Source organism: Equus asinus, chromosome 16 (genome assembly GCF_041296235.1).
Source record: "Equus asinus isolate D_3611 breed Donkey chromosome 16, EquAss-T2T_v2, whole genome shotgun sequence".
In the NCBI taxonomy this organism is placed as follows: Eukaryota; Metazoa; Chordata; class Mammalia; order Perissodactyla; family Equidae; genus Equus; species Equus asinus.
In genome coordinates this window covers 46,457,256-46,474,620 of record NC_091805.1, presented here as the reverse complement: position 1 = coordinate 46,474,620, position 17,365 = coordinate 46,457,256, and the positions used below count along the sequence as shown (strand labels likewise).

Here is a 17,365-nt window from a genome sequence, read left to right as displayed (position 1 = left end):
AGTCTTTGAACACTATGGGGAAGTAAAAATTTTGCTGCCTTTATTTTCCAGTGCCTTCCTGAGAAGAACTTAGCTAAGTTTGAATTTGCAGTTTAAAAACTAGGTTACTTTAAAGATATTTTGAAGCTATTTATAAAGTTTAAAAGTTCTAATTTGGGACAATTATTTCTTTCTTTAGAGGAGGTTTTAAAAAGGATAATTAGATCAAAAAAGGTTAAGATTGGGGCTGGCCCAGTGGTGCCGCGGTTAAGTGGTTTGCCAGTTTGGATCCCGGGTACAGACATGGCAATGCTTGGAAGCCATGCTGTGATAGGCGTCCCACATATAAAGTAGAGGAAGATGGGCACGGATGTTAGCTGAGGGCCAATCTTCCTCAGCAAAAAGAGAAGGATTGGCAGATGTTAGCTCAGGGCTAATCTTCCTCAAAAAAAAAAAGGTTAAGATAAATTTCATTTAATTAGGTCAATAGTTACTAACATTACATTAATGTGATGAAGTTCTAAAGTTTCATATTATTAAAGTTAATTTTTTATATAATTTTCCACATTGTGGCATTTTATGAAACTTCCTCTTCTGCTAAAACGTTTAATTTGACTGTTGTACCTAAGCAGTCTTTAAAATTTAGCCATGAGCCAGCACTTTTTATCTTCCCAGTCCCTGTGTCCGTCCTCCTTCAGGATACACGTTAAGCACTATGAGTGGTTATCTTGAGGTTCCACTTCCTTTGGCTTGAGGTGGGCAGGAAGTACTCCTCCTTTTCCCTTAGGAGGCAGGAGAACATATACCACCTAGTTTCTTTAATATTGTCCCTTGTAATCCTTACAATTAACAAATTATAATTCTCATATAGTCTTGACCAGGGTAATGAACTCATGTCAGCAGAGCCAGTTTTTGGCTGCTTTACTTTATAAGCCTTACACTTCTTTTTAGATTGTGGAGTTATTTGACTCCTATTGTTTTGATCTTAGCCTTTGAGGTCCCTGCTGAAACTCAGAGGACAGGAAAAGTTACATTTGACATCCTGTTATATTAGCTGTTATTGTTATGTCTACACACAAACAAGTAACAGAGTAGTTAAATGCACAAGCTTTGAAATAAAGCAGAACTAAGTTTGTGTTACCTTGGGTAACTTATTTAACCCATCGGTCTCAGCTTCTTCATCCACAAAATGGGGGTAACAGTAACTGTCTGTCAGAGCCATGAGAATTAAATGCAATAATGAAAGTAGGTCCTAAGCACAATGCTTGACACATGCAAGCCCTGAAAAATAATTATTGTCATTTAAAATATAACATTGCTATACAAATATATGTCTTCTGCACCTCCTGGATTTCTTCTCTTTACATTTTATTTGCTGAAAATATTTAGATAGTGGTAATTAGATCAGAAATATGTAAGAACTGGATTAGTCTGAGAGCATTGCTTTGACCTGAGTCAAGTTAAATACTTCCTGGTAACTTACAGCCTGCTTTATGGGAGAGGAACAGTGGTTTGGATGGTGAACCATATCGTTAGGTTATTTGGAAAATATCTTTTAAAACTTTGAAGTTGCATATTTTTCATTTTTTTCCATGTGTCTTTCTAAATTTATTTTTCTTAGGTGAATTTAGTTGAATATCTTTAATATGCTGGTATTTGGTAAAACATTACTTTATAGGCGAACTACATTATACTAGTCTTTTATTTAGTGTTATTATTATGTTTCAGTCCAAGAATGTGATTTAATCAGTGTACTAATTAGCATATATGTTATAACAGGGAGTCTACTATAAGAAAATTAGTTTGCATTCCTTTCACAAATGTTACCTAATAGCAGGAAGAGATGATTTAGAAACCAGCTGAATGGCTTGACAAACTGGCCAGTAAAGGTTTGAACAGTTTGGGTTTTCACTTCGTGGATCAACTAGAGATTCATAGTCCAATTTTGACCGTTAAGGTGCCCATTGTACAAATTAAGCTGTTTTCATCCTCTTTAGCCAAAACAATAATGTTTTATGTCTCTGTTTTGCTGCATCTAACATCTGTATCTCTGTTTTGCTAATCTATGTTTCATCCATGAATGAAACATTTTTGTACCTTTCACATCAAAAATTGAATGTGGATCCCAAAGAAATTTCCAGATTTATAAGGAAAACACATAGGATAAGACAGGAGTTGCTGGGGGCTTGGTACCTATATTCCTAATGTAGGAATCAGATAAGGATTTTTAGCACACAAAGCACTCTTGGGGGTTACTGCACAAAAATGAGGTTCTCCTACCTGCTGCGCATAAAAAAAGCCAATTATTGCAGCATCAGCTTTTGGGAAAAGAAAACAGCTCTATTACTAGATCAGTCTGCAAGGAGACAGGAGGCATATGCTCTCAGATCTCCCCAATCCAGGGTTTGGGGCAAATTTATGGGATGAAGTGCAGTGCAGTCTGAAGTGTAGAGGTAGATGATTGGAGCTAAGGAGAAGTGAGGTACTTCATAATCTGTGCAAGTGTGGTCAAGCTTCATGCCTCTTCATAGGACGCATGTTCACAAAAGAGTAGTGTTAGTATGATCTGGGAATGGAGTTTTCAGCCCCTTGGCATCAAAAGGTCACTTGTCAAGCATTTGCGTGGGCCCAGTTGATGGGTTAGTGGTCTCTACCAGCCTGAACTGGACAAGGGAGGGACTCTCAGTTCCTGAAAGACAACTCTTAATTACTCTGTTGATAAGATGAGGTCAATTGAACTGGTCCTAGTGGGCTCACGGTTACATTGGCTCCTGTGAATCTACTTTCCAACTCTATATTGGTCTCTATGCTCTGAAGTAACTCTTTGGAAATCAGAATTATCTCCTAAATTCTAAGAGGTGTGGTTAGCTGAAGAAGCTACTGTCACATTCCTAGGGATTTTGAATTTTTCTGTAAATCCTGATATAAACTTGGCTAACTTCTTGGTATAAGAAACTGACTTGGTAAGTTAGTTCTCTTCCTACTTTATTTAAGGCCTATTTTCCAGGTGGTCCATGCAGCCTCTTAGGACTGGTACATTTCTGGATATGGTACAATTTACAATAACCGTACCCAGCGTGTGTCTAAACTGGATTATTAGCTGGGACCATAGATTAGAGTCCAGATGCAGCAGAAGTACAGCTACTGTTGTGATTTCTAATCTTGATGTTTACGGAGGAACAATTTTCCCAAATTGCATTCTTCTTTCCTCCTGCCTGTAGTGCGAATCTCTCCTCTCCTCTAGACTTGTTTTGTATTTCCCTGTCATTCAGGAAAGCCTAAGGACTATCTAGATGTAAATAACCTCTGTAGGCAAGTACTTGGCACCTTTCAAAAGGTAGTCTTGGTGACTATAGTTAACAGTGCTGTCGCTAAGAGAGTAGATCTTAAATGTTCTCGCTACAAAAAAAAGGTAGTTGTGTGAGGTGATGAATGTGTTAACTAACCTTATTGTGGTACACATTTCACAATATATACCTGTATCGAATCATCGCAATGTACACTTTAAACTTACACAATGTTATATGTCAATTATATCTTAATGAAGCTGCAGGGAAAAATAGTTCTTGCTGCTTCTGAGCGCTCCTATGTGAGTCTCAAAGGAAAGCGTTGTTTACATTTTATACTCATAGAACTTTTGGCCACCTGGTTACCTTAGCAGACCCTGAATATTCTCAATTTACCTTTATAAGATGGTTAACATTAAAGTTAATGCATGTGTAAGTTGGAATACCTTACTTACTCTGTACTCATGGTCTCCTGGGGGTAGACAAGATGATACATTAGGATGTGAAAAGAGCATTAGAATTGTTATTTATATTCTTTTTCATCAGAAAAGCAATAAGTTAAACTTTGCTAAATATTTAGTATACTGACACTTGGTGCCTTCACTCTTGTCAGATTTCATCTAAGGAATTAATCCCAAGGGAAAAGCGGTTGTTCCCCAACAAAGAGGAGTTGATAGTGATATCCTAACTTGTCTGTTCACTTTTAGCTGTTGCAACACATAACAGTTTATATGTGTCCAGCTTATACATGTCCGAGTTGGTGGATTTACCAATTACATTTTAAATAATAGAACCATTACAGTTCTTTGAAAATAAGATGAGCAATAGCCATGAAAATATTTAGTATCTTGTAGTAGTTCTATAGTTTGTTGTAGAGAAGTATTTTAAAAAGTTGCCAAACTTAAAATAAGTCACAGTTTTTCTTTACCAAAAGTTCCAAAATCGTTGGTTTTCCATAATGACAAGTGGTTATTGACATAAAATCTTTAAAATATAAACACATTCAATATGTCCTTCAAGGTAAAAAGTCATGTTTTAATAATGAATGATAAATCAGTTGTTTTTCTAAAGAAACTCATGATTTACAGAGATAATTTGATATTTGGGAATGTTTCCATTGCTATTTGTTGTTGTCCAAAACCAAGTATGTGTGTCATCCATAAAACTCTCATACTGCACACTTTAGAACTCTTGGAAACAATTTTCTAGTCTGTTTTAAAATCTTTCAATATAGTTTCAGTGGATTTTTAATTAGTTTGTTAAAAATTTAAATAATGTAACACTGTCCATTTAGTTTGTAAGTATAGTTGGTAGACATTGGAGAAGATGGAAATATACTAGTCAAATGTCAACAAAAACCTTTGCTTCACTGGTGAATGGAATTGACTAATGAGTATTTTGATTCAGTCAGTGAAGCTCTTCTTTCGTTGGCTCTGTGTATTGTGCTGAGTTATCTTTTTCAATTACTATGGCCCTTTATATTAGTCAGCTCAGGCTGCCATAACAAAGTACCACAGACTAAATGGCTTAAACAACTGGATTTTTTTCTCACACTTTCGGAGGGTAAAAGTCTGAGATCAAGGTGTTGGCAGGGTTGGTTTCTTCTGAGGCCTTTCTTTGGCTTTTTAAAAAAGAGGGCCCTGTGTTTTCACATGGTCTTTCCTTTGTATCTGTCTGTGTCCAAATTTCCTTTTCTTATAAAGACACCAGTCATATTGGATTAGGGCTCACCCTAGTGACCTCATTTTAACTTAATTACCTTTTTAAACACTCAATCTCCAGATATAGTCATACTCTGAAGTACTGGGGGTTAGGACTTCAGTATATGAATTTGCAGGGGACACAATTCATCCCATAACATCCTTAGAACCAAGTATCAAAACAAACCGAATTTAGAACTAGATCTTTGAATCACCGTTTCAAGAAAAAAAAATCATGTTTAATCACATTGCTCTTACTTAAAATATTTGTAATTAATAATATTTTAGTGAGAATGAAATGATTGTTTTACCCTTCTTTTACACATTTAATTTTTAACAAAACTAATAAAATAAAATGATTTTTAGCAGCCGGCCTGGTAGCATAGTGGTTAAGTTCAGGTAGTCCACTTTGGCAGCCCTGGGTTCAGGGGTTCAGATCCTGGGCACGGACCTACACACTGCTCACCATCCATGCTGTGGCAGTGTCCCATGTACAAAATAGAAGAAAACTGGCACAGATGTTAGCTCAGGGACAATCTTCCTCACCAAAATAAATAAATGATTTTTTAAAAATCTCATGCTTTTAAATTTTTTGTTTTTGTGTGCTTTATAATATGTATGCTATTATTATAGTTGTACGTGTCTATAATTTATAAATACCTGTAAATCAATCATTTTTCTTTATAGCCATTTGGAATCAACATTTGGAGACCCCTGGCTTAGCTATGGCCCCTTATCAAAATGTCTTTCTAACCTGAAGGTAGTGTGTTATGTACTATTAATAAGAACAAGGGTTTGGGAGTCAAATTCTGGTATTCCTACTTATAATGAGGTATATGACCTTCAAAAGCTATCTAACCTTGCTAAGTGTCAGTTTTCTTATCTAGAAAATGAAGATATCTTCCTCTAAGGATTGTTGTGAGGATTAAATGAGATTATCCGTGTAGTGCCTAGCAAATAGTAAATATACAGAAAAAGTCCTTCTTGTGGTGCTTATTATCATTTAAATAGGTTGTTTTGGTGTTGTTCAATTATGCTTAAAGTATTTTAAGATGTTTTCCCATTCTACGAATGAGGCACCTTCAAATCATTCGAGGTGCTTAAAGTAATAGGCGTTTCTAATTTTCCTAAACCTTTCCTCTTTATACGTTTTGTATTCAGGACTTATTCATTCAACAAATATTTACTGAGGAATTACTGAATGGTGCACACTCTTCTAGGTGTTGGATATACAGTTGTGAAAAAGCTTATGTTCCTGTAGGGGAGACAAAAAGTAAACAAATAAATAATAGAATTTCAGGTAAATGATAAGCTCTATGGGGAAAACATAGCAGGGTGAAGGCTTGGAGAAAAATATGTGGGGAAAGAAACCTTATTTTAGGTAAGATGGACAGGGAAGGTGAAAACTGAGTAGAAATCAAAAAATGTGAGAAAGAAATGGTGGTGGTGTGGATTAGTGTGGTGGCAGTGAAGATGGTAAGTGGTCGGAGTTAGAGATATATTTTGAAGGTGGAGCCAATAGGAATTACCGTTTGTCCTGGTCATCTTAAACAACAAAAATTTATTTCTCACAGTTCTGGAGCCTAGAAGTCCCAGATGAAGGTGCCATCCAGTTCAATTCCTGGTGAGAGCCCTCTTCCTGGTTTGCAGATGGCTGTCCTCTCATTGTATCCTCCTGTAGTGGAGAGAAAGATCATGTCTCTAGTGTCTCTTCTTATAAAGACACTAATCCTGTCCATGAGGGCTTCACCCTCATGACCTAATTGCCTCCCAAAGGCCCTACCTCCAAATGCTATCACATTGCGGGGTTAGGGCTTCAACATATGAATTTTAGGGGGACACAAACATTCAGTCCATTAACACCATTGGGTTAATCAAGGGATAGCTCCTAGGGTCACACAGCTGTGGCAAATAAAACCTCCAGTAGTACCCATTAGAATCAGCAAACAGCAAAGAACAATTGTAGTCATTTGTAAGTTTTTCATATAATGTGGATAACCAACCATGTAACACAGTCACAAAGTTAGTCTAAATCTTTGGCTTATACCTCAAAATTCTGAATATAATCTCAAATCAGCTGTCATTTTTCATTATTTTGTTTAAAAAAAACCTCAAAAAATTCCCATGACAGCTGTCTCAACAGAGTTGATATTGATAGAACTGTTAAGGAATTAATTTTATTTTTTGAAGAATCATGTTTTTTGTTTTGTAATTAGGCACAGTAACTGCTTGAGAAGTTTATGTTGTCTATTATTGGTAATATTAGGGTTTTTAAAGTCTCTTTGCTATTTTGAGAACCATTTTTAGTTACCTATAAGGCTGTTTCCTCTGATAGGAGTGAGAAAAAAGGCTGATATCCTGTATGTGCTTGCTTTGAAGACTTGTTATTCAAGGAACAGTCAACAAGATGATAAAAGTTTGAAAGGTAGAAGCCAGTTTGACATTTATTTTTTTCTCTGTTGCTCTGTTCCTTTATCATTTGCTTTAAAATATTTTTAACCTAATTTAATGAAGAATTTTATGCAAGATTTATTCCTGTGGGTTTCATTAAAACTTTACTTAGAGGCTCTACAAATTAAATATTAATATTTTAATTAAATATACTTAATAGAAAATTTGAAAAAGCAAATAATGTGAGCAGTTCAAATTCCTACCCATGGCCGTTTTGTTAGTCTAGACTAGCACCCCAAATAGTAGCGAGGAGCAAATATTTAATATATATTTGTGGAGGGAAAAACTTAATGTTGAGGAAATTATGTCCACTAATTTAACTTATTTCTGCAAACTGGTGATGGTGGGGTGTTATTCAATTTTGATATTAGAACCTTGGTTCAGTTCTTGAAAGTCCATTGTTTCTTGGAAGTATGTTTTGATAACCACCTTGGTAGATTGTGGAGCAATACTAAAAGGTTGTAACTGGTTTGTGACTTGATCATATGTAAGTTTTAGAAATAGCTCTTTGGCAACAGTATTGGAAAGGGGTTGCTATTGGAGGCAGGTAGGCAATATAGGAGACTGTATTATGTTAGTTCTAGGATAAGAACGATAAGGGCATAAATTAAAGTTGTTGCGATAGGGATGGAAATGAAAAGAGAGACATTCAAGAGGTTAGATTGGTGAGGGTGTGTACTGACACTCATACACATATAATATTTGAGTTGTGACAATAATATCATAGCTATTCTTGGGCACTTACTCTGTGCAAGATACTAATTATTTCATTTGATTCTTCCAGTAATTCTACTAGTGTTATTCCATTATTATAGATTAAGGCTAGATTGGTTAAGAGTACAAGGGCTCACCACTAAGTAAATTGCAGAAGATTTAAATCCAGGTGTCTGGCTCCCAAGCCTGCACTGTGTATCGTGTACCATGATGCCTCCCTTATAAATTAAGTATTGTGGTCTTCGTCTGTGTTTTATAACATAGCTATTTCTATGATTTGTCTCATTGATTGCTGACTTGAAAGTATTTATTCTGTTCATCTAGGAACAGCTTTCCTGCATTCAGAGAATCTTCTTGTCTTTGTCCCTCACTCCAAAAAAGCGATTTTAAGACGATTTTTATTAAGGTAGCCAAATGTAAAAGGAGCATATTCTGTCTCCAGAATCTTTCTTTGTGTTCTTAACCCTATAATAGCAATCAGTAGCAACACATTGAATTATAGTACTTAGGCCCAGAAACGGGCTTTAATAAAAAACCGAAGGCTGTTTGTTATTAATATATCTAGATGTATTTTATTCTTCTCTAACAGCAGTTGCCTATTGTGATAATGTATCTTTTGTATATCTTTTCAGGGACTTATTTTGTTCTGTTTTGATATGTAAAAGTCTTTGTGTTTCTGAACAGTTTCAGTGCATGAAGTTGATCTAGCAGTAGACTATTCTCTTTAAAGATTAGTATCTTTATATCCTTTCTCTAAATGCCTTGCTTTGCACTGAAGTGGACTTTAATGTCTCTAGAACAGAGGCTTTTCAAACTTTTTTGACCACACCTCACTGTAATAAATACATTTGTAATCTGTTACACACACACACACCTGAAACAAACATTTCTGAAGCAATACTTACCCTTACTTACATGCAGTGTATTCTGATTTTTTCTATTCTACACTCTTCTATTTCATTAAAAGCATTTTAAGACTTTCTCATCCAGTTAGGTGTAGAAGGACTTGAAAAACATTTGCTCCCATAGTAAGAAGAAAATCCTAGATATAATAAAAATCATGTATTTCTCTGGGGTGAGTGAATAGCCGTGAACTCAAGGAAATTTTGATGAACTGAATTCCGAAGTGAATTCCTTTATAAGTGAGCAGAGAGTCACAACAACTTTCATACCTGAGGACAAGCATGTGATCTGGGCACAAGTAGCACTGATATAGATGGTGAGGCTTCATAGAAGCAAGGGGAAAACTACTTCAGTTAACAGTATCAACTTTTGGAATTGGAATATGGATTGGAATCTGAAAGAATCCCAAATACCAAAACAAACCAGTTGGCCTAATAATTATCTGCTGTGTCCCCTGTATTCCAGTTTTTACCAAGAAAGCAGCTTTGCAGGAGAGTGTGGGAGGCACACAGAAGTTATGTAGTCCTACGTAATTGTGCAGTGAGGCCCTGCCACAGTTGAATTCAAAGTTGAACCAAAAATAACTGAAACTGTAGCCAAGCTCTTTCCAGCACAAATATTGACAAGATTAAAAAGGTAACAGCTCAGGAGATTAGAGATTGGGGTAATCCCAGGTGAATTTCATCTAATAAAACCTGCCACCCAGCCTCAGCTCATCTTGAGTGTGAGAGGAATCTGAATGATCAGCCCTTCAATCAAATTACCAGACAGAGGAAAGCCTTGTAGTTTCAGAAATATATAAAGCAAAACAAAGGTGTATCTTTTCCCCTACTGTTCTTTTATAGACAGTGTCAAGAATATGATTAAAAATTACAATTAGAAGAAACAGGAAAGTCTGAACCATAGTAAAGAGAAAATATAGTCAATAAAAGGAAACCTGAAGATGACCCAGTTTAGAATTAGCCAACAAGGACTTTAAGATTATTATAAATATGTTAAATAATATACAGAAAGAAAATAATATAGTAGGTGAAGAGATGGAATATTTCAGAAGAGAAATGGAACTGTTAAAGAACCAAATAGAAAATTTCAAGCTGAAAAATACAATATCTGAAATAAAAATTATTAGATGGGCTTAAAAGCAGATTGGCTTTGCTCTGTATAATGACTAGTGAACTTGAAGACAGGTCAATAGAATTTATCTAAACTGAAGCAGAGAAAGAAAAAGAAAAGGAAAAAATAAATGAACAGAGCACGGGTAACCTGTGAGATAATATTAAGTAGTCTAATGTTTGTAGAGTCCCAGAAGAGGAGGAGAAAGAAAGGGGCAGGAAAAAAAATTGGATTTGATGGAAAACGTCAACTCAAGATCTCGGAAGCTCTGCAAACCTCAAGCAGGATAAATATAAAGAAAACTACACTTAGGCTTATCATAGTCAAATTGTTGAATAGCAAAGGTAAAGAGTAAATCCTAAAAGCAGCTAGAGAAGGAAAGCCACGTAACATACAGGAGAACTAACATAAGAATGGCTGCAAACTTCTCATTAGAAACTACAAGTCAAAAGAATCACAGCCTTAAACTAATTAAAGAGAAATACTATCAACCTAGAATTTGATGTCCAGCAAAATTGACCTCCAACATGGAGATAAAATAAAGTTATTTTCAATTAATGAAAGAGGAGAAAGTTTGTTGGCTGCAGATCTGCACTACAAGAAATGTTAAAGAAAGTACATAGAGAGCAGTGATTAATTGGAATTTACAGATGAGAAAACTGAAACCCAGAAAGGTGAAATGACTTTCCTAAGGTCACAGAGCTAATAAGTTGCAGAGTTAGGACTAAACTCCATTTCTTCTCATTTCTAGTCTAGTGCTCTTTGGCGAACAGTATAGCATGTTGAGTGAGAAAAGCAAATGACTTTGGAGTACAGTTATGCATTGCTAATGCATCCTCAGGCAGGTTCGTTATTGTGTGAACATCATAGAGTGTACTTACGTAAACCTAGGTGGTTTAGCCTACTACACACCTAGGCTATATGATACTAATCTTACAGGACCACTGTCATATATCAATTCGGTCATTGACCAAAACGTCATTATGCAATGCATGACTGTAGTCATATGCAGGTCGGAATCCCAGCTCCACCAGCTGTTGGGACCTTGGACTAGGAAAGACACTCATCTCTATTTTTCAGATGGAGAATATGACACAGAGAGATTAATATCTACTTCATTTGGTTTAGAGGAGGATTTATAATATTGGTTAAAGTACTTTGCACATTGCAGATGTAAAATAGATATTGATTCTCTTTCCCTCTTTCCACTTACTGCCCGTTTTTTTAATCAATAGAGTTTTTTTGGGAGGAGGGAGGTCATTTTTCCCAGAGATTTTATCTTGCGTCTTCTCTCTTTCTTGAAATAAGCTGCCCTTATGACACCTACAGTGATTCTGTTTCCATTTGACTATGTTCCTTCTAGTAGCTTAGTAGTTGGAATCCTTTTGGCACCTATTTTTTTCAGATAAACAGGCACTAAACCTCAAATTGGCATTTTAAAAATAGGTGTCTACACCTAAGCCCCCGCTTTTCCCGGGACAAAAGAAGAGCTTAAGGTAAATCTGCAATGAATAGTATAGTATTCTTGGGGGCTAAATGTATCATTGAGGAAGAAATCTCGGATCATTTAGATGTTTAAGATGTTTAAGAATATGGTTGTATGACAGCTTGTTTCCAGATTTCCTGATTGAAATCTGTTGTTCAGAGAAAGGTAATAGTGATTCTACAGAATTTAGGCTTAAATACGAAGAGTGATTTTTGTTTAGAATAATTAACATATCTCATCCAGCATACATTCACTGTTTCTAAAATGTCTGAAATTCATTGCAAATATGGACCTTGTTAAGCCCAAACCTTCCTTTGCCCCCAACCAGTGAGACTTATGGGAAAATTGAATCGAAGATTGTTTTATGGAAGGTTAGTCAAATTGTCCCAAAAGTGAGAATCGCTCTGTTTGGATTTTGCTTACTTTAGTAACAAGTTTATTAATACTATTTAATTAAATGATCACTTCATTATTAAGGGTACAGAAGACCAGTAGCACCTGCTCTAATGGGCACTAACTTCAACAAAGGAGGCATTTGTTTTTAAATTTGATATTGGCGTTGTTTTCCCTTAAAGCATTCAGATTCAGCAAATTAAATCTTGGCTTTTCTCTTTTTTTGCATGGGAAACAATTAGAAAACTCAGTGGTCTGGCTCTGGCAGAGGAAAACCAAGTTGAAATTAACTGTCAAGTTTTTAATAGTAGCTGTGATATAGAAGAAATCCTTGGGTTTTGTAAGCTGGGCAATTCATTTATCTTCTCTGAGCTTAAGTATCCTCAACCTATAAAAATGCACACAATAATATATATATCAAGGTTGTTAGGAAGAGGAAGGGAGATAGATTGACATATCTCTGTAACTGAAAATTAATGTTGAAGTAGATGGCATGTTTTAAACCTTTTGTAAGAGTCAGGGTGATTTTCTCATTCGTGTTAAGAGCAAGAATGTGTAGAAGATGCAGAGTGTACTAGTTATTTTGCCTTTCATCATTATTTTTACTTTTCAAAATTAACTTTATTGAGATATAATTTCATAGAATAAAATGCACCCATTTTAAGTGTATGGTCAATTAATTTTGACAAATGTATACATCTATGTAACTACCATCCCAATCAAAATATGTAATATTTTCATCACCCCAAAAAGTTCCCTTATAATCCTTTGTGGTTGGTTCTCACCCTCTTGTCCCTAGGCCACCACTGATCTGTTTCTTTCCTTACAGATTAGAATTGCCTGTTCTTGCATTTCATATAAATGGAATCGTATTATATGTACTCTTTTGTTTCTGCATAATGTGTGGTTTTTTGTTGTTGTTGCTGTGTTGTTTTTGTTGAGGAAGATTCGCCCTAAGTTAACATCTTGCCAATCTTCCTCTATGTTTTAGCATATGGGCTGCCAGCACAATATGGCCGCTAACACAGCTGTGTAGGTCTGCACCCAGGAACTGAACCTGGGCCACTGAAGTGGAACATGCTGGACTTAACCACTAGGCCACCGGAGCTGGCCTCGCATAGTGTTTTTGAGGAACATCCAAGTTTTTGTGTGTGTCATTAGTTTCTTTTTATTGCTGAGGAATATACTATTGTATGACTATATTACAATTTGCTTATGCATTCACTTGTTGATGGCTTTTCAGTTTCTAGTTTCAGGCTCTTCTGAATAAAGCTGCTATGCATATTCATGTAAAAGTATTTGTATGAATGTATTTTCCTTTCATGTGAAATACCTACAAGTGAAATTGCTACTTCATATGACAATCATATGTTTACTTTTATATGAAACTGATGAACTGTTTTCCAAAGTGGTTGTATTGTATTACGCCAGCAGTGTTTGAGAGTTCCAGGTGCTGCAATACTTAGTATTGTCATTCTTTTTGATTTTAGCCATTCTTGTGGGTATGTAGTGGTATCTTGTGTTTTAATTTGAATGTCTTTGATGACTAATGATAGTGTGCATCCTTTCAGGTGCTTTATTGTACTTATTGGCTACTCATAAAATCTTTTGTAAAGTATCTATTCATAGCTGACATATTTTGTGTTGTTTGACTTATCACTCAATTGTAATAGTTCTTTATATATTATGGATTTAAGTCCTTGTCAGATACATGTATTGCAAATATTTTCTCCCTTGTCTGTGTCTTACTGTTTCATTTTTAAAACATCTTTAGAAGAGCAGATCTTAATTTTTGTGAGGTCCAATTTATCAATTTTTGGCCTTTATGGTTAGTGTTTTTTGTGCCCTAAAAAATCTGTTCCCTCCCCAAAGTCACAAAGGTTTGTTTCTATTTTTTCTTCTAGAATATTTATAATTTTAGCTCTTAGGTTTGGTTTACGATACATTTTTGAGTTAATTTTTGTAAATGGTATGGTTAAGGGCCAAAGTTCATTTTTTCCATATGGATATCCATTTGTTCCAATGCCATTTATTGTAAAGATTATCCTTTCCCCAGCTTTGTGGATCAACTGACTGTATAAGCCTGGGTGTGTTTCTGGATTCTGTACTGTTGTATTGATCCATTTGTCTGCTTTCACTAAGATACATTGTCTTGATTATTGTAGCTTTATAATGTCTTGAAATCTGGTAGTATGTATATGTTCTCCAACTTTGTTCTTATTTTTGAAAATTATTTAGGCTATTCTAGGTCCTTTGCGTTTCCATATAAATTTGAAAATCAATTGTCAGTTTCTACAACAAAGCCTGCTATGATTTTGATTAGGATTGTGTCGAATCTGCAAATCAATTTTGAGAGAATTTGGTATCTTAACACGATTGAATCTCCTACTTCATTCCTGTGATATATCTCTCTGTTTATTTAGTTATTCTTTAATTTTTTTTCAGCAGTATCTTGTAGTTTTCAGTGTACAAGTCTTGTACCCTAAGTAGTTCATGTTTTTTATGCTACTATAAATGTTATTTTAAATTTCATTTTCCAGTTGTTTATTCTCAGTACGTATAAGTACAATTAATTCTTATATATCGACCATGTATCCTGAGACCTTACTAAATTCTCTGATGAATTCTAGTAGCTTGTAATCATATATTTCTTAGGATTTTCTATATGTACAATCATGTTTGCAAAAAAAAAAAATTTTACGTCTTTTCCAATCTGAATGTCTGAATCCCTTTTATTTGATTTTTCTTCCCTTATTGCATTGATTATGACTTCTCTATGAGTGAAAACGATGAAAGAAGACATCCTTGCCTTTTTCCCAATCTTAAGGGAAAGATGTTCAGTCTTTTCCAACTTAGTGTACTATTAGCAGTAGTTTTTCCATAGACACCTTTTATCAGATAGTGGAAATTCAATTTCTAATTCGCTGAAGAGGTTTTTTTCCCCTCCAATTATGAATGGGTGTGAGTCTTTTTCAAATGTTTTTTTCTGCATCTATAAAGATAATCATATAGAGTTTTTTTCTTTATCTCATGAATACGATGGCTTTTAATGTTAAAGCAACTTGCTTTCTGTAATAAACTCTACTTAGTCCTGGCATAGAATCCTTTATATATTTATTTATGGATTTTATATGCTAATATCATTAAAGGACTTTTGCATTTGTGTTCATGACTTATATTGTTCTATATTTTTCTTCTCTTGTATTGTCTTTTTCTGGTTTTCTAAGAGGGTAATGCTGGTCTGATAAATGAGTTGGAAAATGTTTCCCCCTCTTCTGTTTTCTGAAAGAGTTTTGGTAAGATTGATGTTATTTCTTCAGATGTTTAATAAAGTTCACCAGTGAAGCTGTCTGTACTTGGAGTTTTCTTTATGGGAAAGTTTAATTAAAAATTTACTTTTTTAAATAAATACAGAGATATTCAGAATTCCTATATCTTCTTGCGTCAGTTTTGGTAATTTGTATCTTTCAAGGAATTTATCCATTTAAGTTGTCAAATTTACTAACATAAATTTATTTATAATAATCTTTTATATCCTTTAATGTAGGATCTGCAGTGATGCCCCCTTTTTCATTTCTGATGTTGCTAATTTGTGCTTTTTCTTTTTTTTTATTTGTTCAGTCTACCTAGAGATTTATCAATTTATTGATCTTTTCAAATAACTTTTTTTGTCCCATTGATTTTTCTCTATTGTTCATCTATTGCGATTTGATTAATATTCACTCTTTATTATTTTCTTTCTTCCACATGCTTTGGGTTTAATTCACTTATTTATTTATTTTTGTGAGGAAGATTGGCCCTGAGGTAACATCTGTTGCCAATCTTCCTCTTTTTGCTTGAGGAAAAGCAAAAATCCTCTTTTCTTTTTTCTTAAGGGAGAACCTTAAATCTTTTCATTTGTTTATTTGTTTTCAGATATTAAGTAGAATAATGACGCTCATATTTCACTACAGGGTTTAGGAGAATATAATATTGAAAAGGTACATTTTATACGAGATAGACGGTAGGATGATTTAAACAGTTGTTAAACTAGAGCATTTAATCTGGAGAGAAATTTAAAATAACTTGAAACTTAATAAGGTAAAATGTGTTCTAATTTAAAATACCAAGAAATAGTACCCTCATTCATTGTTTTTAAACCTTTTTTTCTTTTGTAATATAAGCATTTATTTCCAAATATTTTGGGATTTTCCAGATGTTTTTTGGTTATTGATTTCTAATTCAGTTCCATTGTGGGTTAGAGAAGGTTCTCAGAAAATTTCAATCCTTTTAAATTTCTAAAGTCTTATTTTATGGCCAAGCATATGGTCTGTTGGTAAATATTCCATGTATACTTGAAAAGAATATATGTTCTATTGTTGTTGGGTGTAGTGTTCTAAAATGTTACTTAGGTCAAGTTAATTGATAGTGGTATTCAAGTCTTTTATACATTTACTCATTTTATGTCTATTTTTCTATCAATTACTGATGAAGTATGATGAAATCCTCACTAAAATTGTGGATTTATCCTTTTAGTTCTGACATTTTTTGCTTCTTGCATTTTGAAACTCTCTTATTAGATATGTGAACATTTAAGATTGTTAGATCTTCTTGATGAATTGACTATTATCTATTTGAAATGTCCCTCTTTATCTTTGCTAATATATTTGCCCAGGAGTTTACTTTGTCTGATATAAATATAGCCAATCCAGTGTTCTTATGATCATGTTAACTTTAGCTCTTGTATCTCTTTACTTTAACAGATCTATGCCTTTGTATTCAAAAGGCAGGGGTTTTTTTGTTTTTCTTTTGGTGAGGAAGATTTGGCCTGAACTAACATCTGTTGCCAAACCTCCTCTTTTTTGCTTGAGGAAGATTTGCCCTGAGCTAACACCTGTGCCTATCTTCCTCTGTTTTTTTGTATGTGGGTCGCTGCCACAGCATGGCCACCAACTAGTGGTGTAGGTCTGCACCCAGGAACTGAACCTGAGTGCACTGAACTTAACCACTAAGCCACAGGGCTGGCCCCCAAAATTCAGTTTTTACAGAAGCATAGAGTTATTTAGGTCTTGCTTTTTTATCAAGTTTGATCTTTGCCTTTTATTTAGAGCTTAGTCCGTTTACATTTAACATAATTATTGGTGTGGTCAGACTTAAGTGTGCCGCCTTGGTAGTCACTTTCTGTCTGTCCCATGTGGTTTTTGGTGGTGGTCATTCTTCTTCTCCACACCCCCCATCTTTTTCTGCATTGAGTATTTTTTATAATTTCATTTAATCTTTTTTATTAACTTGTTAGCTATTCCTCTTTTTTCTTTTAGTGGTTGCCTTAGAGTTTACAACATACGACTTTAACCTATCCC

At 34.6% G+C, this 17,365-nt stretch overlaps 1 protein-coding gene across 6 annotated transcripts in view; it reads left to right on the top strand.

Annotated features, from left to right (window-relative positions):
• Positions 1–17,365, top strand: part of DENND2C (DENN domain containing 2C) — a 72,824-nt gene that overhangs the window by 15,281 nt on the left and 40,178 nt on the right. The window contains exon 2 of one of the 6 annotated variants that reach the window (XM_070487073.1): positions 6,541–6,590. The exons of 4 other annotated variants lie outside the window; for them this stretch is intronic. The gene's annotated coding sequence lies outside the window, so the exon portion shown is untranslated. Of the gene's footprint in view, positions 1–6,540; positions 6,591–17,365 lie in introns of those variants that run through there. One more of the 6 variants, XM_070487071.1, reaches the window with a different exon arrangement.